Raw genomic sequence first — 23,178 nt, 5'->3', positions numbered from 1 at the left:
TCTCAGAATCTCCTTCATTCTCCAAAATTTTTCCTCTTTTATAGGACTCCAGAAACTTATCAAGACTCACTGAAATGGATGGAGACACATTGTCACCTAATCCAGTTTTACAACCACTCTTGATTAAATCACATCTCCGGGAAGATGATCTGATTACAGTTTCAAACATACAGTATTGAATAGGGATTATTCTGCCTGTATGAAATGGGATTTAGATTAAAACATGGCTTTTCTAGGGGACATACATTCTTTCAAACCAGCACAGCATGAAATATCTTTTCCCAACCTTTCACTTTCAACCTATTTTTGTCCTTGGGTCTAAAATGAGTTTCCTGTAGACAGCATAAAGATGGGTAGTGTTTTTTAATCCATTCTGCCTGTCTATGTCTTTTTTTTTTTTTGACATGGGCAGGCACCAGGAATCGAACCTGGGTCTCCAGCATAGAAGGAGAGAACTCTACCTGCTGAGCCACCATGGCCCATCCTGTCTGTCTTTTGATTGATGAGTTTAATTTTGTTCTAGTTTGCTAGCTGCTGGAATGCAATATACCAGAAACAGAATGGCTTTTAAGTAGGGAAATTTAATAAGTTTGTAGTTTATAGTTCTAAGGCTGAGAAAATGTCCCAATTAAAGCATGCCTATAAAAATGTCCAAATTAAGGCACCAACAAGAAGTTACTTTCACTCCAGAAAGGCTAATGAAGTTCAGGGTTTCTTTCTCAACTGGAAAGGCAAGTGGCAAATATGGTGAGGTCTGCTAGCTTTCTCTCCAGGCTTCTCATTTCATGAAAAGCTCCCCTGTGGACATATTTCTTTTCATCTGCAAAGCTCTCTGGTGACATGGAATTTCTGCTTCATGGCTCTCATCATTCTGTCATTATTCTCTGCTCATTCAGAATCTCAAAACTTTTCCCAAATGCTTCTTCTTTTAAAGTATTCCAGTAAAGTAATCAAGACCCGTCTGGAATGGGTGGTGTCACATCTCTCTCTATTCAAAAGTTCGTAATCCAATTGGGTGATTCACATCTCCATTGGGGTAACCTAATCAAGTTTCCAACCTACATTATGGAATAGGGATTAAGAGAATGGTTGCCTCCACATGGTGGGATCAGGATTAAAACATGGCTTTTCTAGAGTACATAATTCTCTCAACCCAGCACAAATGTATTAACGTTTAATATTATTGATGTAAAGGCAGTATTTTCTTCTACCATTTTCCTTTTGTATTTTATATGTCATATCTAATTTTTCCTCTTTTTACTTTTACTAATAGCTTTCATTTCTACACTTTTCTCCACACCTCTCTCCTGCCTTTTACTATCTGCCTGTAGTGCTCCCTTTAGTATTTCCTGCAGAGCTGCTCTTTGCAAATTTGTGGCAGAGAGAGTTCAAATAGTGTTCAGAGGCTACTCTGGAGGTCACTCTTACACAAGCTTCAGTTCAACATTGCTACTTATCATAACTTACCAAACCCCAACAAAAACCATTCCTGCCAATTCTAAAAAATACCTAGGGCAATATATAGGATTCTACAAAAGTTCCATGCACTAGGGTAACTTTCCAGAAACCTACAACCTCCACTGGTTTTATGACTCTCAGTCACAAATTCTCTCAGTGATTGATTGAAAATGTTTTAATTTCCCCCTCATTTTTTAAACTTTTTTTATTGTATAATATAACATATTTTCATAGGAAAGAAAGAAGAAAGCAATAGTTTTCAAAGCACTTTTCAACAAGGAGTTACAGGACAGACCCCAGAATTTGTCGTGGGTTACCATACCATCATCTTAGATTTTTCTTTCCAGCTGCTCCAGAACATAGGAAGATAGAAAGAAAAAAATATTTTTTATCATCACAATAGACGTTTTTTCCCTTATTTTGTGAAAAGTAACATATACAAAAAAGCAATACATTTCAAAGCACAGCACTAAAATTAGTTGTAGAACAGATTTTAGAGTTTGGTATGGGTCACAGTGGGGGTTGTAGGTTTCTGGAAAGTTACCCTAGTGCATGGAACTTTTGTAGAATCCTATATATTGCCCTAGATGTTTTTTAGAATTGGCAGGAATGGTTTTTGTTGGGGTTTGGTGAGTTATGATAAGTAGCAATGTTGAACTGAAGCTTGTGTAAGAATGACTTCCAGAGTAGCCTCCGAACACTATTTGAACTCTCTCAGCCATTGATATTTTATTGGTTATAATTTATCCCCCTTGTGGTCAGGATGTTGATCCCATGGTGCCAGGGCTGGACTCATCCCTGGGAATCATCTCCCATGCCACCAGGTAGACTTTCACCCCTGATGTCCCACATATGGGGGAGGGCTATGATTTCACTTGCAGAGTTGGGCTAAGAGAGAGTGAGGCTACATCTGAGCAACCAAAGAGGTCCTCCAGAGGTGACTCTTAGGCATACTTATAGATAGGTTAAGCTTTTCAGCTACCTACATAACTTCACAAGAGTAAGCCTTAGCAGCACTGGAGAGACAGGTAGAGGAGCGACCCCCGCCCTCCCGCTGCTACCACCCCTGGATCGGAGGACACCCCACTTCTCTACACCTTGGGTGGGACCGCCAGCCTTGGGCCTAGCCTTATGCGCCGACTGGTTTTTCTCGCAGCTCCTGGAGCCTGGGACCCCCGCCCGGCTACTTGTCTGCAGCGTGCCGGCTGCACATGTCCTGGGAGCTAGGCCTAGAGCAGACAGTGATGCCTCAGTGGGGCCAGGCTAGGCTCAGTGGCGTCCCCATGGCCGTGACTGGCTGGCGGGACAGCTCCGGCCAGGACAAGTACTGGCTCGTAGTGGTCTGCTGGGGATAATCTGTGCTCACGATCCAGTTAATACAGTCCCATTTTGTAACGGATTATGATCCAACCATTGAAGCATCCTCTACAAAGCAGTGTGTGACAGATGACAGAGCAGCCCGGCTAGATATTCTGGAGACAGCTGCACAAGAAGAGTTTGGAGCGATGAGAGAACAGTTTATGAGGACTGGCAAGGGTTTCCTTTTGGTCTTTTCAGTCACAGATAGAGGCAGATTTGAAGAAATCTAGAAAAATTTTTAGAGTAAATGACTGTGATGAATTTCCAATGATTTTAGTTGGTAATAAAGTGGATCTAGATCATCAAAGACAGGTCATATAGGAAGGACAGCAGTTAGCATGGCAACTTAAGCTAACACACATGGAGGCTTCAGCAAAGATTAGGATGAATGTAGATCAAGCTTTCCATGAACTTGTCCTGGTTATAAGGAAATTTCAGGAGCAGGAATATCCTCCTTCACCAGAACCAACACGGAAAAAAAAGACAAGGCTTTTGTGTCTTTTTCTAAGAATACCATGAATTTTAGCTACCAACGGCCAGGAAAAGTCTTCATCTTCTCTTTCTTTCCTTCCAGTTCACAACTTGTTGGTACGTTTTTAGCCTTAGAAAAGAAAGTCTGACAAATGATCACCATATTAGCCTTAGACCAAGAAGCTGGCTAATCCTTTCCATGAAGATGCTATGATCATTTCAAGACAGATTCAAAGGAAACACTAAGGCTGCTTCTAAGATTATCTGATTCCTTTAAAACATATACCTATATACACGGATATATTTTTAAGGACTTACACTTGAATAGGGATGAATCAGTTTTGGAAACCAAGCTGTTTGCCAAGCTGAAGTCTTAGGTTGTGAAATAATTTTTAACTTCTGGAATCACATTGCTTACTGTTACTCTAAATTGAAACTTAGTTTTATTTTAATGTGAAATTTTGCCTGTTTTTAACAAATTTATTGTCAGCTTTAGTTAACCTTTGATACTCTGAATTGAGTCTACAAAAGCAAGATATCTTAGACCTTAACTGATGCTACAGCTTTGTTTTCCAGGGGCCAAAATACCAAAATGCCTGTTGTATTTATGGATTCAAAACTGCTTCTAAAGCCTTTATTATTATTCCTACTCTCAAAGATGTTAACAGTCTATGTGGACAAATTATTTGGGTTCATTTTGGACTTAAGCATTTCATTGTTCTTAGTTTTTAATTTAACTCTTTTCACAACCAATGTTGAGGGTAGAAATAAATAGTTTCTGTTTGTTTTCCTTTCTAAGTGTTTCTGGATAAGGGATTAAAAAAACTAAAACTTTTTTGTTTGATGTAATGTAAAATATGGAATTGATCTTTCCAGGGTCAGAGATTATTAATGTTTTTGCTATATATTTTTATACATTGTTTTCTTGTCAAGCTAGTTAACAAGTATTTTTATATGTTTGTAAGCAAATATGCTTTCACAGCATACCTTGTGTATATGTAAAGATAAGTATTTAATTCTCACTGTTCACTTTTAACTGACAAAGAAGAAGAAAAGTGGAAGCTACAGAAATTGTGGTAGAACTTTACCTGCTATTCTGGTCCTGGTTGTACCCACCTTTGGCCAGTCACATAACTGCTCAATAAAGCCTCTCAGTAGAGTACAACTTACAGGATGAGAATCTGAAATCACTTTCAATATCCCTTACTACATATTGACTTATATCAAATATTAAATATAAAACTTTTTATTGACAATTAATATAACCATGGATGACTTCTGATTTTGTTTTTAATCCTGTGGATTGTGTTTTAAACAATTCCGAAGTATGTTTCCTAATTATGAGATACCAAGTGGTATAGCATAGTTGTCACTTTATTGAATGTGTACAATAGTCCCATGAAGTTTATAAAGCATACCCTTGTATAGCTTCAGGTGCTAGAATTAAACTTGATTTGTTATGACAAAAAAAAAGTAAGCCTCATGATCAAGGGTTTGGCCTATTGATTTGGGTGTCCCTAATATTTGATACAGTATCAGGGAATTCCATGATGGTAAAGTTTAATAGTTCCATATTTTTTCTCCCATCCCTCAAGGGACTTTGCCAATACCTTTTTGATTATCTGCTTAATATATTCTAGACATTACATTAAGCTATACAGGATTAAAGGCCCTCATTCTTATTCTGGGCTACCTGTGTTTATATTGTTCAAATGAGCTATCCAGACAGTTTGAGTTAGAGTATTGCTACAGAAAATCTAGGGTCTGGACAAAATAAACCTTTCTTTCCTTGGTCTCAAAGAGTAGATGCTGTTATAAAATATATACAATGTCTTCCTTACCCCTGTGTTCTGAATGACCTTAGTCCTGAATTGATTGGCTTCATTCTTATCTCTAAGTCCCAGGTTATACATATATAAAACAGCCTCTCAAAATCAAGAAATAATAATTGCCACTCTAGACTAAATGTGTCAGGTATAAGAGCTTATAGCATTTTCTAAAGGAGACCATGCAATAATTGTTCTTTCATTTCTGGCTTATTTTGCCTCACCAAATGTCCCACAGGTTAATTCACATTGTTGCATGCTTCACGACTTCATTCCTTTTTGTTGCAGCACATTATTCAATCACACATATACACCATCATTCACCAATCTACTTCTCAGTCAGTGCATCCTTCAGCTACCTGCATTCATTAGTCATCATGTATAATGCTCAAAGTCCACAGTCCATCAACACTCTCAATTTTAGATAATTTCATTGTTCCTAAGAGAAAGTAACAAATAAACACACCCTCACCAAATAAGAAATCTAAACCTCTGCTTAACTCTTGTCCCTCCCCTCATTATTTACCTCTGCTGTTGCTGTGGTAGCACTGATAGTTTCCTGTTAAACATAGCCCAGAGCATGCAATAGCAGTTTTCCTCCTGTACCCTGGAATTAAACTCTTTGTACACAAATCATACCTTTGAAGTAATTCTTGCAAAAATGCATTTATATTTCTAGTGTTAAGCAGTGGGACCCATAGGCCTATACAACCCCTTTCAATCATGTTCACCTTCAATATGGTACTATTACTTATAGACCCACTAGAGAACTGCCTTCACTTCTATCTATTCCCTTATATTTGAGTTCAATCCCATTAGCTAACCGTTCACCCATCTCAAGTTTCTGGGTATCTCTAGGTCCCTCATATTCTGTATTATAAGCCTCTGATTTTACCTTTATCATGGTCATAAAAGTGGAGTCATACAGTATCTATCCTTTCTGTCTGGCTTATTTCACTCAGCATTATGTCCTCAAGGCTCATCTATCTTGTCATGTGCTTCAGGATGTCATTTTGTCTTACTGCTGAGTAATATTCCATCATGTGTATATACCACATTTTGTTAATCCACTTGTCTGTTGATGGGCACTTGGATTGTATTTATCTTTTGGTGATTGTGAATAATGCTGCTATGAAATGGGTGTGTAAATGTCTGTGTCACTGCTTTCAGCTCTTCTGGATATATACCAAGTAGTGCTATTGCTGGGTCATAGGGCAACTGGATATTTAGTTACCTAAGGAACCACCAAACTGTCTTCCATAATAGCTATACCATTATAAATTCCCAGCAGCAGTACATAAGTGTCCCAATTTCTCCACATCCTCTCCAACATTTGTAGCTTCCTGTTTATTTAATAGTAAGCATTCTTATAGGTGTGAGGTGATATCTCATTGTAGTTTTGATCTGCATTTATCTTGTGGCTAATGAAAATGAGCATCTCTTCATGTCTTTTTGGCTATTGACATCCAGTTCTCCTTGCCCATTTATTGAAAAGACTATTTTGTCCCAGTTCAGTGGATTTGGGGGCTTTGTCAAAAATCAGTTGACCATAGATTTGGTGGCCTGTTTCTGCACTCTCGATTCAAGTCCATTGGTCAATTGGTCAAAGTTCTTTCTTTGTGCCAGTCCCATGCTGTTTTGACCACTGTGGCTTTGTAATAAGTTTTAAAATCAGGAAGTGTTAATCCTCCCACTTTGTTCTTTTTAAGGATGCTTTTTAGCTATTGGGGTCTCTTTCCCTTCCAGATGAATTTGGTAACTAGCTTTTCCAAATCTTTAAATTATGTTGTTGGAATTTTTATTGGTACTACATTGAATATGTAGATCAATTTGGGTAGAACTGACATCTTAACTCTATTTAACCTTTGTATCCATGAGCAGGGAATGACTTTCCACCTATTTAGATCATTGACTTCTTTTAGCAATGTTATGTAGTTTTCTGTGTACAAGTCCTTTACATCCCCAGTTAAGTTCATTCCTAAGTACTTGATTCTTTTAGTTGCTATTTTTTTATTTTAAAAAAGTATTTTTATTGAGAATTTTTCACACACATACAATCCATGCATTGTATATAATCAATGGCTCACAATATCATCTTAGTTGTGTATTTATTACCATGATCATTTTTAGAACATTTGCATCACTCCAGAAAAAGAACTAAAAAGAAAAATCTCACACATATTCCAATCCCCTTACCCCTCCTTCTCATGGACCACTAGTATTTAAATCTACCCAATTTCTTACCCTTTATCCCCCCTATTATTTATGCATTTATTGTATAGTATAACATATATACAAAGCAAAGAAATAGAAAAGCAATAGTTTTCAAAGCTCTCTTCAAAAACTGGTTACAGGATAGATCAGAGTTTGTCAAGGGCTACCATATGATCCTCTCCTATTTTTCCTTCTAGCTGCTTCCAAATATAGGAGGCTAGAGGGCTTAAATACTTTATCATCACAATCGACTTTTTTTCCTTCTTTTTCTGTGAACAATAACATATATACAAAAAAGCTATACATTTCCAGAAACAGCACCACAATTTGTTGCAGAACATATTTCAGACTTTGACATGAGTTGCAATTTCACAATTTTAAGTTTTTACTTCTAGCTTCTTTAAAATACTGGAGACTAAAAGAGATACCAATTTAATGATTCACATTCATATTCATTTGTTAAGTCCTATCTTCTATGTATAATTCCACCATCACTTTGATCTTTCCATACCTCTCTTTGGGGTTGTTTGGGCTATAGAAATTCTAAGTTTTTGCTATTGGAAGGGTCTGTCACTAATATGGGTTAGGGAGATGGAACAATCAGATGTTCTGGACCGTCTGGGCTAGGTTTCAGGACTTATCTGGACCAGGGACCCATCTGGAGGTAGTAGGTTTTTTGAAAGTTGCTCTAGTACCTGGAACCCTTGTGGAATCTTATAAATTGCCATAGGTGTTCTTTAGGGTTGGCTGGAAGGGTCCTGGTTTGGGGTTGGTAGGTTATGACAGGTAGCAATGTCTAACTGAAGCTTCCATAAGAGCAACCTCCCAAATAGCCTGTAGACTGTATTTGAACTCTCTCTGCCACTGATACTTTATTAGTTATACCTCTTTTCCTCCTTTTGGTCAGGATGGAATTGTTGATCCCATGGTGCCAGGTATGGATTCATCCCTGGGAGTCATCTCCCATGTTGCCAGGGAGACATTCACGCCTGGATGTCATGTCCTACATAAGGGGGAGGGCAATGATTTCACTTGCAGAGTTGGGCTTAGAGAGAGTGATGCCATATCTGATCAAAAAAAGAGGTCCTCCAGAAGTAACTTGTGGTAGTTAGATTCAGTTGTCAACTTGGCCAGGTGAAGGCACCTAGTTCTGTTGCTGCAGACATGAGCCAATGGTGCGTGAACCTCATCTGTTGTTGATTACATCTGCAGTTGGCTAGGAAGTGTGCCTGCTGCAATGAATGATGTTTGACTTAATTGGTTTGTGCTCAAATGAGAGAGCACAACGCAGCACAGCCCAAGCAGCTCGGCATACCTCATCTTAGCACTCGCAGCTCAGCCCAGGCCTTTGGAGGTGTAGAAAGAAATCACCCTGGAAAAAGTTGTTGGAACCCAGAGGCCTGGAGAGGAGGCCAGCAGAGATTACCCTGAGCCTTCCCACGTAAGAAAGAACCTCAGATGAAAGTTAACTGCCTTTCCTCTGAAGAACTAACAAAATAAATCCCCTTTTATTAAAAGCCAATCCGTCTCTGGTGTGTTGCATTCCAGCAGCTAGCAAACTAGAACATAACTCTTAGGCATGCCTATAGGTAGTCCAACCTTCTCTGCTACCTACATAAGCTTCACAAGAGTAAGCCTCATGATCGAGGGCATGGCCTATTGATTTGGGTGTCCCTAAAGCTTGACACAGTCTCAGGAGATTCCCTGACAATAAGGTTTATTAGATCCATATTCCTTCTCCCCTCCCTCAGGGGACTTTGCCAATACTTTTTGATTTTTTGGTTAATATACTCTAGGATGTTTCCAGGCATTACAATAATCTATACAGAATTAAAGGACCTTTTTCTCATTCTGTGCTCTTTGTGTTTCAGTTGTTCAAATGAGCTATACAGATAGGTTCAATTAGATTATGTGCTACAGAAAATTTCAGTTCCAGATCAAATAAACCTTTCTTCCATTGGTCTCAAAGAGTATGTGTGGTTCTAAAATATAGACACTGTCTTCCTTACCCCTATGTTCTGACTTATTTTAACCCAACCCGTTCAGCTTTGTTCTTATCTCTAAATATCAGGTTATATATATAAAACAGCCTCTCAAAATCCAGAAATAATCACCACTCCAGACCTAATGTGTTGGCTCTAAAAGCTTACAATCTAGGCCCCTGTTTTCTTATAAACATTTTTCTAAAGGTGACCATACCATTCATGTTCTTTTGTTCTGGCTTATTTTGTCTCACCAAATGTCCCAAAGGTTCATTCATATCATTGCATGCCTCATGATTTTGTTCCTTTTTGTAGCAGTACAACCTTCATTCATAAGTATACACCATCGTTTGCCAATTTATTTCTCCATCAGTGCATCCTTCAGCCACCTGCATTCAGCGGGCATCATGTAGAGGGCCTAAAGTCCACAGTCCATCAACATTCTCAATTTTAGATAATTTCATTGTTCCCAAAGGACAGAAAACCAATAAACACACCCTCACCAAATAGGAGATCTAAACTTCCTCCTAACTCTTGTCCCTCACCCCATTATTTACCTCTGCTGTTGCTGTGGTAGTGCTGATGGTTTCCTTTTGAACATAGCTTATAGCTTATAGCATGCAATAGCAGTTTTCCCCCGTACACTGGACTTAAACACTCTTTAAACAAGAATCATATCTTTGAAGTAGTTCTTACAAGAACTCATTCATATTTCTAGTGTGAGTCAGTGGGACACACAGGTCTATACAACTCCTTTTAATCTTGTTCATCTTCAATATGGTAATATTACTTCTGGACCCACTAGAGAATCACCTTCACTCCTATCTATTCCCTTACACTGGAGTTCAACCTCATTAGCTAACGGTTCACCCATCTCTGGCTTCTGTGTATCTCTAAGTCTCCTGTATTCTATATTATAAGTCTCTGATTATACCTTTATGCTGGTCATAAAAGTGTAATCATATAGTATCTGTCCTTTTGTGTCTGGCTAATTTCACTCAGCATTATGTCCTCAAGGCTCATCCATCTTGTCATGTGCCTCAGAACATCATTTTGTCTTACTGCTACATAATATTCCATCATACGTATATACCACATTTTGTTGATTCACTCACCTTTTGATGGGCATTTGGTTTGTTTCCATCTTTTGGTGATTGTGAATAATGTTTTTATGAACAGTGGTGTGCAAATGTGTGTTTGTGTCGTTGCTCTCAGGTATTCTGGGTATGTACCAAGTAGTACTATTGGTGGGTCATAGGGCAGCTCGATATTTAGTTTCCTAAGGAACCACCAAACAGTCTTCCATGTTGGTTGCACCATTATACATTCCCACCAGCAGTGCACAAGTGAGAAGCCTTGTACTTGGGCCTTGTGCTTTGGGGTGCAATGACTTATATATGTCTGTTAGATCTAATTCATTTATCAAGTTATTTAACTTCTCTTTTTCCTTGTTGATCTTCTGTCTGGTTGTTCTACCTATAAAGGAGAGTGGTGTATCAAAGTCTCCTACTATTATCATTGAAATATCTATCACTCCCTTCAGTTTTGCCAATGTCTGTCTCATGTACTTTGAATCTCCTTGATTGGGAGCATAAATATTTATGATTGTTATATCTTCTTGGTGAATTGACCCTTTAATTAGTATATAGTATCCTTGTCTCTTATGATGTCTTTACATTTAAAGTCTATTTTGTCCGATATTAGTATAGCTACTCCTGCTTGCTTTTGGTTACAACTTGCATGGAAGATCTTTTTTCCATCCTTTCATTTTCGATCTATTTGTATCTTTGTGTCTAAGATGAGTCTCTTGTAAGCAGCATATAGCTGGATTATGTTTCTTAATCCATTCTGCCAATCTGTTGGTAAATTTAGTCCATTAACATTCAAAGTTATTACTGAAAAGGCATTTCTTGATTCCACCGTCTTATCTTTTAATTTTATTTGTCAGATAAAAGATCCATATATTCTGTTCCCTATTTCTCTTTGTATTCTTTAAATTACCCTTAGTGGTACTCTTCAATTCTGTGCCCTCCTCCAGACCTCCCTCTCCTGACTTTTTTTTTCAGTTGGCAGAACTCCTTTTAGTATTTCTTGTAGGGTCAGTCTCTTGTTGACAAATTCATTTAGGACTTCTTTGTCTGTGAAAGCTCTAATCTCTCCCTCAATTTTAAAGGATAATTTGGCTGGGTACAGAATTCTTGGCTGGAAGTCTTTCTCTTTCAGGATCTTGAATATCTCATACCACTACCTTCTTGCCTCTAGGGTGCTAGTTGAGTAGTCTGAACTTGGTCTTATTTGATTTCCCTTGTGTGTAGTAGATTGTTTTTCTCTTGCCACTTTCAGGATTTTCTGTTTCTCTTCAACATTCGACAGACTTTTTATTATGTGCCTTGGGGAAGACGTGGGGAAGGATTTATTCTGTTTGGAGTTCTTTGACTTGTATATTTATGTCCTTTGTGAGCGTTGAGAAGTTTTCCCCCTTATATCCTCAACTACTCCTCCTAGCCCTTTACTACTCTCTTATCCTTCTGGGACACCAATAATTCTTATATTTTTGCACTTTGTTTTGTCTATCATTTCCCCAAGTTCTCATTCAATTTTTTTCCATCTTTTTTGCCGTTTGCTGTTTTGAGTCTTTGAAGTCAATTATCCTATCCTCTATATTACTTGTTCTTTCTTCTGTCTCTTCAAATCTGGTATTATGTGCCTCTAGTATGCTTTTATTTGGTCAACAGAGTCTTTAATCTCTGTGATTTCTGCTAGTTTTCTATTTATTTTTCCAATTCCTCTTCATGCTCTTCTACTGTCTTCTTGATCTTCTTTATGTCATTTGCTATCCCACTTATTTTAAGTAGAGTTGTATGAACATCTTTGATTAGTTGTTCCAACGTCTGTCTCCTCAGGTGTTTTAATTTTATCATTAGGCAGGGCTGAATCTGCCTGTATTGTGATATGCTTAGTGATCTTCTGCTGTCTTCATTGCATGTAGATATCTTGATTGATTTACTTTGGGAGTTGATTTGTTTCAGTAGTCTAAGGCCTTGTGTTTGTGGGATGGTTGCACAGCAGGGAGCAGAGTATGGGTTGGAGCACTCAGTACAGTGATTTGTTTCAGGGGAGGTGTGGGAGCAGGTTGGGGATGTTACGCTGATGCTTGTGATGTGGGTGCCCAGTGGCAAGGGAGGATGTAGCTGTGCAGGTGCACTGGTCTGGGTGCCATAACCCTGGTGTGCACTGGTCTAAGGCATGGGACCCTTTGTGCACATGTGTAGAGCTGTGGCAGCAGGTCGGTGTTATGCCTTTGTTTGCTGGGGGCAGATGTGACCCAAGTGTACAGGTCAGCACTCTCTCAGAGCTGGGAAGTATGGCTGAGGGCCATGTGCACACATGGTTCTAGGACTGCCATAAACTGACATTTCCAGAGCTGAATGACATGACTGGGGCCCCCGGGCAGATGAATGGGTCTAGGAGTGCAGTGAACTGTAGTTCCCAGAGGTGTAGGATGTATTTGGGGGCCCATGAACATGCGTCAGATTAGGAGTGCCGTAAATTGATGCATGGCGCTCAGGGGGGTGGGGTGGGATGAGACTGTGCAACACGATGGCCGGGGGCGGGGGTAGCCGGGGTATGGAAGTTAGTGCACATAGTCTTCATGCCCTAGCAACAACCTTCAGGGAACAGGGAGGGGGAGGGAGTGCTCAGGACAGGTGCAGGAAAGGTGGGTTGGGCTGCACTTGGGGTGGGATGGTGGTGGGGTGGGAGAACTTGCAACACATAGAATGTGAGTGGGTGATGGAGTTCAGGTGTGTGGGGTATGGGGTGAGTTGCCAGTCACGGGGCTATGCTGGTGAGGGTAGTTTGTTCAAGGAATGTGGCCTGGCTTACTTCTTAGTGTCCGGCTCCCATCCATACGCTGCAGCGGACTCCGTGCCTCTGCGCCAGGCTCCAGCCTCCTGCTTCTCAGTTCCTTGGCCTCTGCAACCAGGGCTGCCCTATGTGGTGCAGAAGGCTTTCCCAGGTCAGCCTGACTCTTGAATTGCCATCTCATTCACCCTTCTATCCCTTCTCTAAATGGATATCCAATTAGTCCAGTAGTCTATTTCTGAATTCACAATTCAGTTCCATTGGTCAATATATCTATCACTGTGCCAATATCATGCCGATTCACCACTGTAATTTTATTTTTGCATTTGCTTTAAATTCAGGAAATGTGTGTCCTCCAACTTTATTTCACTTTTTCTAGATGTTATTGGCTATTCTGGGCCCCTGGCCCTTCCAAATAAATTTGATGGTTGGCTTTTGCATTTCTGGAAAGTAGGCTGCTGGAATTTTGATTGCAATTGTGTTGCCTCTGTAAATCATTTGGGTAGAATTGACATCTTAATGACATTTAGTCTTCCAATCCATGAATGCAGAATGTCCTTCCATTTATTTATGTCTTCTTTGATTTCTTTTAGTAATGTTTTCTAGTTTTCTGTGTATAGAACTTTCACATCCTTGGTTTGATGTATTCCTAGGTATTTGATTTTCTGAGAATTAAAAATTATTGAACGGAATTTACAATAAATATAAACTTCAGTCTTGTCACTGCCTTTGCTGCATTCCATAAGTTTTGGGATATTTTGTTTTTGTTTTAGTAAGTCTCAAGATATTTCCTAATTTTCCCTATGATTTCTTCTTTGACCCATTGGTTGTTTTATACTGTGCTGTTTAATTTCCATATATTTGCATATTTTCCCTCTTCTATCGATTTCTAGCTTTATTCCGTCAGGGTCTGAGTATAAATTTGTGTGATTTCAATATTTTTAAATTGCTTAAGATTGGATTTGTGGCCTAACATATGATCTATCCTGGAAAATGTTCCATTCGCCCTTGAGAAGAACGTGCATTATGCTGTCGTGGGGTGGAGTGCTCTGTATATGCCCATTAAGCCTAATTGTTTAATAGTATTGTTCAAGTCCTCTATTTCCTTATTGATCTTCTGATAAAAAATTTCCTGTTAGTTCTGGAAAGTGGTGTATTGAACTCTCCAACTATCATTGTAGAATTATCTATTTCTTCCTTCAATTTTTGCTTCAGGTATTTTAGGGCTGTGTTGTGAGGTGTATATACGTTTATGATCATTATATCCTCTTGCTGGATTGAACTTTTTATCAATATATAATTTCATTCTTTGTCTATCGTAATTCTTTTCACATAAAGGCTACTTCTTCTGAGACTACATAGTGGCTCTGGCTGTCTTTTGATTACTATTTGGATGGAATATCTTTTCCACTCTTTTACTTTCTTTGACTCTTTGTACCTAAAATGAGTCTCTGGTAGACAGCATATGAGTGGATGGATCATGCTTTCTCATACAATCTGCCAAACTCTGCCTTTTAATAGGAGAGTTTAATCCACTGACATTTAAGGTATTAACCGAGAAGAAAGAATTTACTTCTGTTTGTTTTCTGTATGTTCCATATGTATCTTGTTCCTTAATTACTCTATCACTGCCTTTGTTGTATTTAGTTGCATTTTTGTGGTGCACCAGTTTGATCCCTCCCTTCATCTTCTTCTCTATATTTTTGTTATTTTCTTAGTGGTTACTTTTGTAATTTCAATGAACATCATAAACTAATATCAGTGTTGTTCAACTAGTACCAGTTTAGTTTCAGTACACAAGCTCTCTACTCCTATACATCTCAAACCCTCCCCCATTAAATTGTCATTGTCTCAGATTACATCTTTAAACGTTGTCTGCCTGTTAATGTATATTTGTAATGTTATTTTACTCATTTGCTTGTTACCCATAAAAGCAGTTATATCAAAAATACAATAACTCGGGTTTTTATATTTTCCTGTGTAGTCAGCTTTACCAGTGTTCTCTATGTCTTCCTTTGGCTTCAAATTACTGCCTAGTGTTCTTTTATTTCAGCCTGAAGGACTCCCTTTAGCATTTCTTACAGGGCAGAGCTTCTGCTAATGAGCTCTTTCAGCTCTTTTTAATATGTAAATTTCTTAATTTCTCCTTCACTTTTTCCCCCCATGGGCAGGCACTGGGAATCAAACCTGAGTCTCCTGCATGGCAGGTGAGAACTCTGCCTGCTGAGCCACTGTGGACCGCCCGAAATCAAGATATTCTTGAACAAAGATTGAGTTGACCACTCAGAAACCCTCACTAAAGGAGTAACTTCAAGATGTTCTTACATCATGAGTAAACTGCACAGAGAAGAAAGAAAGAAGATGCAAAAAACGGTGAGCAACGAAATTGGTAACCATGGCCATGAGTCTAAAAAAGAACAGACTGTTTAACACCATACACTTGACAAAGTGGACTGAAATGCTGGATGACATCCACTTGTAAGGCATAGTCCTTGGACACAATGATTAACTTAAAATGAAGGATCAGTGATACAAATTTAAGGGGCCTTGATAAGCTTAGATCCATTGGTATGGTAAGCTTAGATCCATTTGTACCACATAGGAAAGATCTTAAATTTTAATTTTCTCTAGAATGAATCAAGTCAATGTTAGGCAGAATATAATCCAGAGACTAAAATGAATCCTCAAAACCAAATTAGAGAGTGGTGTGATGGTGGCTCAGTGGCAGAATTCTCACCTGCCATGCCAAAGACCAGGGTTCGATGCCTGGTGTCTGCCCATGCAGGATAAAAACAAACAAACAAACAAATTAGAGATTTCTTTGTAAAAGATGGTAGAATAAAGAAAAATCAGATAATTTTCTTTCCCCAATAACACTTAATAAAATGAACAGAAAATGGTAAAAAGCAGGCGAAGGAGAGGGACAAAGAGGAGGGGGAACAGAAGGAGGAGGAGAAGGAAGGAAGGCAGGCAAGAGAGTGGCTTCCAAGGAATAAAAAAGAAGATGCATGTGGTGAGGATGATTGGTCCAGTATGCTTCTAATCCTGCCCTCGGCCCCCAGAAGGAATACTGAGGGGAAAAATGTTGAGTCAGTTAAATCCTGGATATGGTCTCTAACACCCTCTTAATTTGAAGAGAAATGGATTGAGGGAATAAGTTTGAAAAAAAAAAGTAAATATTCTTGTGAATAGATGATCTCAATTACCATTATTAGATTTTAATAAAAATTTTTAATAAAAGGGACTATTTGTGCTTTCCATTTTCCAGGGCACTGTGTGGAGTTGGGAGAACAAGCCAAAACCCACAGAGTAGGCTATACCCTTGCATGGGTAGAGCGGACCATGACGTGATATTTAGCAAGATCTTTGTAGAAAAAGTATATTGAAAGCAATACCCAGCCTTCAAATTATAGTCAGGGAAGATAAGGTGGGAAGGGTGTGAATATGAACTCATCCACATAAGATTAGAACAAATAGAAAGTCTAGATAGTGCTTCCCATGACTGACACAAAAAAGAAATTGTATAACAACTATGATAATGATCTGCAGAGAGAGAGGGAGAAGGAAGGGGGAGGAGAGAAAGAGAGAGAGTGAGAGAGAGAGAGAGAGAGAGAGAGAGAGAGAGAGAGAGAGAGAGAGAGAGAGAGAGAGAGAGAGAGAGGAGAGAGAGGAGAGAGAGAGAGGAGAGAGAGGAGAGAGAGAGAGAGAGAGAGAGAGAGGAGAGGGAAAAAAATGGAAACATTGCATATAAAGGAAAGATGATCATCACAGTCTGGAAGAATGCATAATGCAAGGAACAGATGCAACTACCTGATGAGTGCTGCAAAACTGTAGTAAACATAAGAATATGATTTCCACACAACAAGAATTCAGGGATGATTTAATCACCAACAAAATGTGATGAAAAAGAGATTACAGAGCTAAGAAAACAAATTGAGAACCCAGGGGGTCTAATAAATACATCAGGAATAGCAAAACAGAAGGCATATGCACAAAAATTAAAATAAGAGCATAGAGGAAAGACTTTAGATGATCACATTAATGCTGATTCAGCATTAGGATAGTGTACATGCCTTAAGGAGCACCGTAAATGGAGTAGAAATATATCCGGAGATACAATATGAGAAAAGTTTCCAGAAATAAAGGATGAATTGACACAGGACAATCAATACCAAGATGTATTCTAATTATGTTAGAGATTCAGGAAAAAATGAAGAATTCCTCGGACAATGTAAGCAAGGGGAAAGAAAAAAAACACAAGGCACCAAATTGACACCATCTAAATGTAAAATTAAAACACAACATCTTCAAGGTGGTTCTGGTTCTGGGAAAGATGGACTAAGCACGATCCACTCCGTCTCTCCTACTGTGTGCAGATTTAAGATATGGACACAGTGCATGGATCAGCTATCTGAGGACTCTGGAAGGTAAATAAAAGCAGACAGATTGGGGAAGACGTTCAGAATTTGAAGTACCCTCGAACCAGCAGTGAATTTACCATTTTTTCCCTCCAGTATCCCTGATGGGAACTCAACACAGCCTGAAAGTCAGAAGCCAGCATTGGTGTGGACACGGAGGGCTTTAATTCTGCCTTGAGGAGGGGAAAAAGGGAATTCTACCTCCCTGAAAGAGTGAGGGAAATCCTGTTTTTCTTTTTCCTTTTCTTTCCTCCTTTCTCTCATGTTCCAGCCCCCAGGCTGCCTGTGCTGCAGTGGTAGTGACAGAAGCAGCAGTGACAGCAGCAACAATGGGGTCTTTAAGGTGCTTAAAACTCTGAAGGAAGGCAGACTTATTCTCTGATTGGAGGAGCTATGGTCTCAAGAGAATGGAAGCAAACTTCCATGGCTTACTTCCCTCCTGGTCTTCCTGATGCATTACACCAAAGGAAGGCAAAGACACAGGAAGTGTGTGACAGAGAAGAGTAATTAAAGCCCCAGATTTCTGGCAAAAGATAGAAATGGGGAGGCCCAGGGAACCAGAAAGTACTGGAGAGATTGCAGAGAGGGAAGAGCTTGGCAAAACAAACCCATAAAGTTGTGCATGAACTTCTGGGCTCCCCCCCCCTCTGCCCCCCATGCACACTCACCAAGATCTTAATGCATAGATCGAATCCTACACAATATACCAAAGACTTTGAGAACTGAACTAAGGGAGAGACCACAACAGACCCTGGACTGGTGCACACGCACAACGGTACAATAACACAGCAAAGGGTCTGAAAGTGGAGCTGGCATTGAAACCGCAATCTATGGAGGGCTGGTCAGGACTTGCAGACTGAACTCAAATGAGTGGACTTCCTGCTAAACCAAAAATATAAACATTCATCATCTGATTTTAAAAGGGCCCAGGAAATCATGACACAATATTCAAACTGTCCAGGATACGACACATGCACATTACCTGCATGCAAAGAAACAGGAAAATCTCAATTCTCATGGGAAAAGGTAATGAACGCACACCAACTTTGAGATGGCAGACATTAAAATGATCAGACAAAGACTTTAAGGCATCTATTATGAAAAAGTCTTAAAATGTAAGGGCAGAAACCACTTGAAAGGAATGGAAAATAGGAAAATAATAGAAAATATAGAGAACAAACAAAATGAAAAATAGAGTAATCTGAAATCTGAAAAAAAAAATTCATTTTGCAGGATGGACCCAGTAACAAAATGACAGACACAGGAATCAGTGGATGAACAAAGACCAACAGACATTATCCAATCTGAACAACACAGAGAAAATAATTTAAAAATAATGAATGGAGCTAGCGGCCTGTCTTTTCCTTGTTCCCAGCAGGACGGACATGAATGTCCCTGGGCCAGTGCCCACAGATGGGGTCTTGACAGGGCGCCCTGATGGCCTGGGGGTCAGGGAGATGATTCCGCGGTTAAATGACACCTCTCTAGATGAAGGGTTAACAGAGGACTTGAGTGTAGAAGTCAAAGCTGAGGAGCAACTGGCAGAAGGATTGCTTTCTCACTATTTGCCAGATCTGCAGGGATCAAAACAAGCCCTCCAGGAACTCACACAAAACCAAGTTGTATTATTAGACACACTGGAACAAGAGATTTCAAAATTCAAAGACTGTCATTCTATGTTGGATATTAATGCTTTGTTCACTGAAGCTAAACACTCTCATACCAAGTTGGTGAATCTAAGAAAAGAGATGCTGCTAATGCTTCATGAAAAGACATCAAAGTTAATAAAGAAGAGCACTTAAACTGCAGCAGAAGAGGCAGAAAGAAGAGTTGGAAAGGGAGCAGCAACAAGAAAAGGAAACTGAAACAGAAAAGCAGTTAACTGCCAAACTAGCTAAAAGGACATGAAAGATTGTATCTGTGTGTGCATTTCCTTCCCCAACCTCATATTTTTGGATTTAAGCTCACCTAAGTGTAGACCTATGTTAAGGTAGTGCCTCATACCATTGTGTTAGGTTTTGGAATCCATTTCTCCGTATTGCTGGGTCTCTATATCTTCATTTCAGCCATTCAACAAGCCTTTTTTTTTTCCTGCATACAGACATAATGTTACTTGGTTTTGACATTTATATGTATTTTTATAAACTTTTGTTTTACTTAATTTTAAATTTCATTATTTTGGCCTTGAATCATTTATAAATTGGAAAATGGTTTGATTGTTATAATAGACTATACTATACATAGTTAAAAATTACTAAAAAATTTTTAGCTTCTTAATAGGTGTAAATTGAAAAGTTCCAGTTTCTCATTTTAGGAGTCGACCTGCCTTTCTGGTAATACAAAAGGTTGGTTTTTGGTAATGGCCTTTTCATTGCTTGATTAAGAAGAAATGCCAACTGTTTAATCACATATGCCACTGGAATAGAGGTGGTATAAGCCTTTGTGAAGAACATGAAGCAAAAGTGGGTGCACATGATTCCCGGTGCCTGCCCATGCAAAAAAAAAAAAAAAAAGTGGGTGCACATGAAAGAACAGCATCTTAAGGATAAGTGAGCAAGATGCCAGATAGATTCCACTAACTTCATACTCTATCTGCTTCCTGGAGTCTGAAACTGCAATTCACCTTTCATGTCATTTGGTTCTTATGTAGTTTCTAGGTTCAAAGTGGATTACATCTACCCCTAAGGTTTGCCTGAGCTTGTGGAGCTATCACATACTCACAAATGCTTTAATATTTGTAATACTTAGTAACAATTGTGACACACTGAGATAAGGTGAGGAACTCGGCTTTCCAACTAGAAGATCTATTCCCTAGCTCTGCCTATCCTCTGATTTGCTGTGTGGCCTTACATGTAGTTTCTTTCTCTGTGCTTTTTAAAAATTCTTAAAGTGGAATGATCTATACCAACTGCCTACTTTATAGATAATGACAGGAATGGTAGAAAATTAGTAAATAGCTTCTTCGCAAAAGAAGGTAGCGTGATACCTGTCCTGGTTTGAAAGGATGTATGTCCCCTAGAAAAGCCATGTTTTAATCAAAATCCCATTTCGTAAAGGTGGAATAATCCCTATTCAATACTGTGTGTTTGAATCTGTAATTAGATCATCTCCCTGGAGATGTAACCCAATCAAGAGTGGTTGTTAAGCTGGATTAGGTGGAGACGTGTCTCCACCCATTTGGGTGGGTCTTGATTAGTTTACTGGAGTCCTATAAAAGAGGAAACATTTCAGAGAAAAGGAGAGATTCGGAGAGAGCAGAGAATGCTGCAGCACCGCGAAGCAGAGAGCCCACCAGCTAGCGACCTTTGGAGATGAAGAAGGAAAACGCCTCCTGGGGAGCTTCATGAAACAGGAAGCCAGGAGAGAAACCCAGCAGATGATGCCATGCTCACCATGTGCCCTTCCAGCTGAGAGAGAAGCCCTGACTATGTTCGCCATGTGCCTTCTCACTTGAGAGCAAAACCCTGAACGTCATTGGCCTTCTTGAGCCGAGGTATCTTTCCCTGGACACCTTTGATTGGACATTCCTATAGACTTGTTTTAATTGGGACATTTCCTTGGCCTTAGAACTGTAAACTACCAACTTATTAAATTCCCCTTTTTAAAAGCCATTCCATTTCTGGTACACTGCACTCCAGCAGCTAGCAAACTAGAGCAGATTTTGGCACCAGGAGTGGGGTGCTGCTGCAGTTTGCAAATACCAAACATGTTGGAACGGCTTTTTGAATGGACAAGGGGAAGAATCTGGAGGAGTTGTGAGGAGCTTGATAGAGAAGGCCTAGAATGCTTTTTTTATTATTATTATTAATTTAAAAAAATTAACTAACAAAACATTTAGAAATCATTCCATTCTACATATACAATCAGTAATTCTTAATATCATCACATAGTTGCATATTCATCATTTCTTAGTACATTTGCATCAATTTAGAAAAGGAAATAAAAAGACAACAGAAAAAGAAATCAAACGATAATAGAGAGAGAAAAAAAAACTATACGTACCATACCCCTTACCCCTCGCCTTCACCTACCACTATTTCAAACTGAATTTATTTTAACATCTGTTCCCCCTGTTATTTATTTTTATTCCATATGTTCTACTCTTCTGTTGATGTAGTAGCTAAAAGGAGCATCAGACATAAGGTTTTCACATTCACAGAGTCTCATTGTGAAAGCTATATCATTGTTCAATCATCATCAGGAAACATGGCTACTGGAACACAGCACTACATTTTCAGGCAGCTCCCTCCAGCCTCTCCACCACATCTTGAACAACAAGGTGATATCTACTTAATGCATAAGAATAACCTCCAGGATAACCTCTCGACTCTGTTTGGAATCTCTCAGCCATTGACACTTTGCCTCATTTTACTCTTCCCCCTTTTGGTCGAGAAGGTTCTCTCAGTCTCTTGATGTTAATTCTAAGCTCATTCTAGGGTTTTTCTCAGTCCTTTGATGCTGAGTCTCAGCTCATTCCAGGATCTTTGTCCCATGGTCCCAGGAAGGTCCACACCCCTGGGAGTCATGTCCCATGCGGAGAGGGGGAGGGTGGTGAGAATGCTCATCATATTGGCTGGAGAGAGAGGCCACATCTGAGCAACAAAAGAGGCTCTCTATGGGGTGACTCTTAGGCCTAAATTTTAAGTAGACTTGACCTATCTTTTGTGGATTTAAGTTTCATGTGAACAAACCCCAAGACTGGGGGCTCAGCCTATAGCTTTGGTTGTCCACACTGCTTGTGAGAATATCAAGAATTCAACGTGGGGAGGTTGAATTTCTCCCCACTCTCACTATTCCCCGAAAGGGGCTTGCAAATACTTTTCCAGTCACTGATCAAATCATTCTGGGATTCATCGGGGGATCACTCTGGACAAACCAACAAAAACCCATGTGCTACCTGAGATTCCAAGTACTTATGACATTCAATCAAACTATCTACATTAGTTATATTAGGAAATGCTCTAGTCAAAATCTAAATTTTGTAACAAATAAACATTTTTTGCTTTAGTCTCACACGTAATGTGACATTTTAAAGTAGTAGATATCATCTATTTTCAGCACCCTACAATAATGACAATCCTTTGTTCTTCCTCATGCAAAAACATTTTTAAAATTTGTACATTGTACATTTCACTAATATTATACACTCTAGGCATTCTTAGATTATACCATCTCGATCTTTAACATCTATCTTTCTTTCTGATTACATTTATGTCCCCAGCCCTCCTCCCTCTATCATTCTCACATGCAGCTTCATTCAATGTTTTAACATAATTACATTATAATTAGGTAGTATTGTGCTGCCCATTTCTGAGTTTTTGTATCCAGTCCTGTTGCACAGTCCGTATCCCTTCAGCTCCAATTACCCACTATCTTACCCTATTTCTATCTCCTGATGGTCTCTGTTAACAATGACATATTCCAAGTTTATTCACTAATGTCGGTTCATATCAGTGAGACCATACAGTGTTTGTCCTTTAGTTTTTGGCTAGTCTCACTCAGCATAAAGTTCTCTAGGTCCATCCATGTTATTACATACTTCATAAGTTTATTCTGTCTTAGAGATGCATAATATTCCATCGTATG

At 39.1% G+C, this 23,178-nt stretch overlaps 2 pseudogenes; both read left to right on the top strand.

The window, feature by feature from the left end:
• Nucleotides 1-2,741: 2,741 nt before the first annotated feature.
• Nucleotides 2,742-3,481, top strand: LOC143671095 (ras-related protein R-Ras2 pseudogene; annotated as a pseudogene).
• Nucleotides 3,482-16,878: 13,397 nt separating this feature from the next.
• LOC143671531 (biogenesis of lysosome-related organelles complex 1 subunit 6 pseudogene) lies at nucleotides 16,879-21,811 on the top strand (annotated as a pseudogene).
• Nucleotides 21,812-23,178: the final 1,367 nt, after the last annotated feature.

Source organism: Tamandua tetradactyla, chromosome X, assembly GCF_023851605.1.
Source record: "Tamandua tetradactyla isolate mTamTet1 chromosome X, mTamTet1.pri, whole genome shotgun sequence".
NCBI lineage: Eukaryota > Metazoa > Chordata > Mammalia > Pilosa > Myrmecophagidae > Tamandua > Tamandua tetradactyla.
The sequence above is the reverse complement of the archived record's forward strand: the minus strand, read 5'-3'. Positions and strand labels throughout refer to the sequence as shown.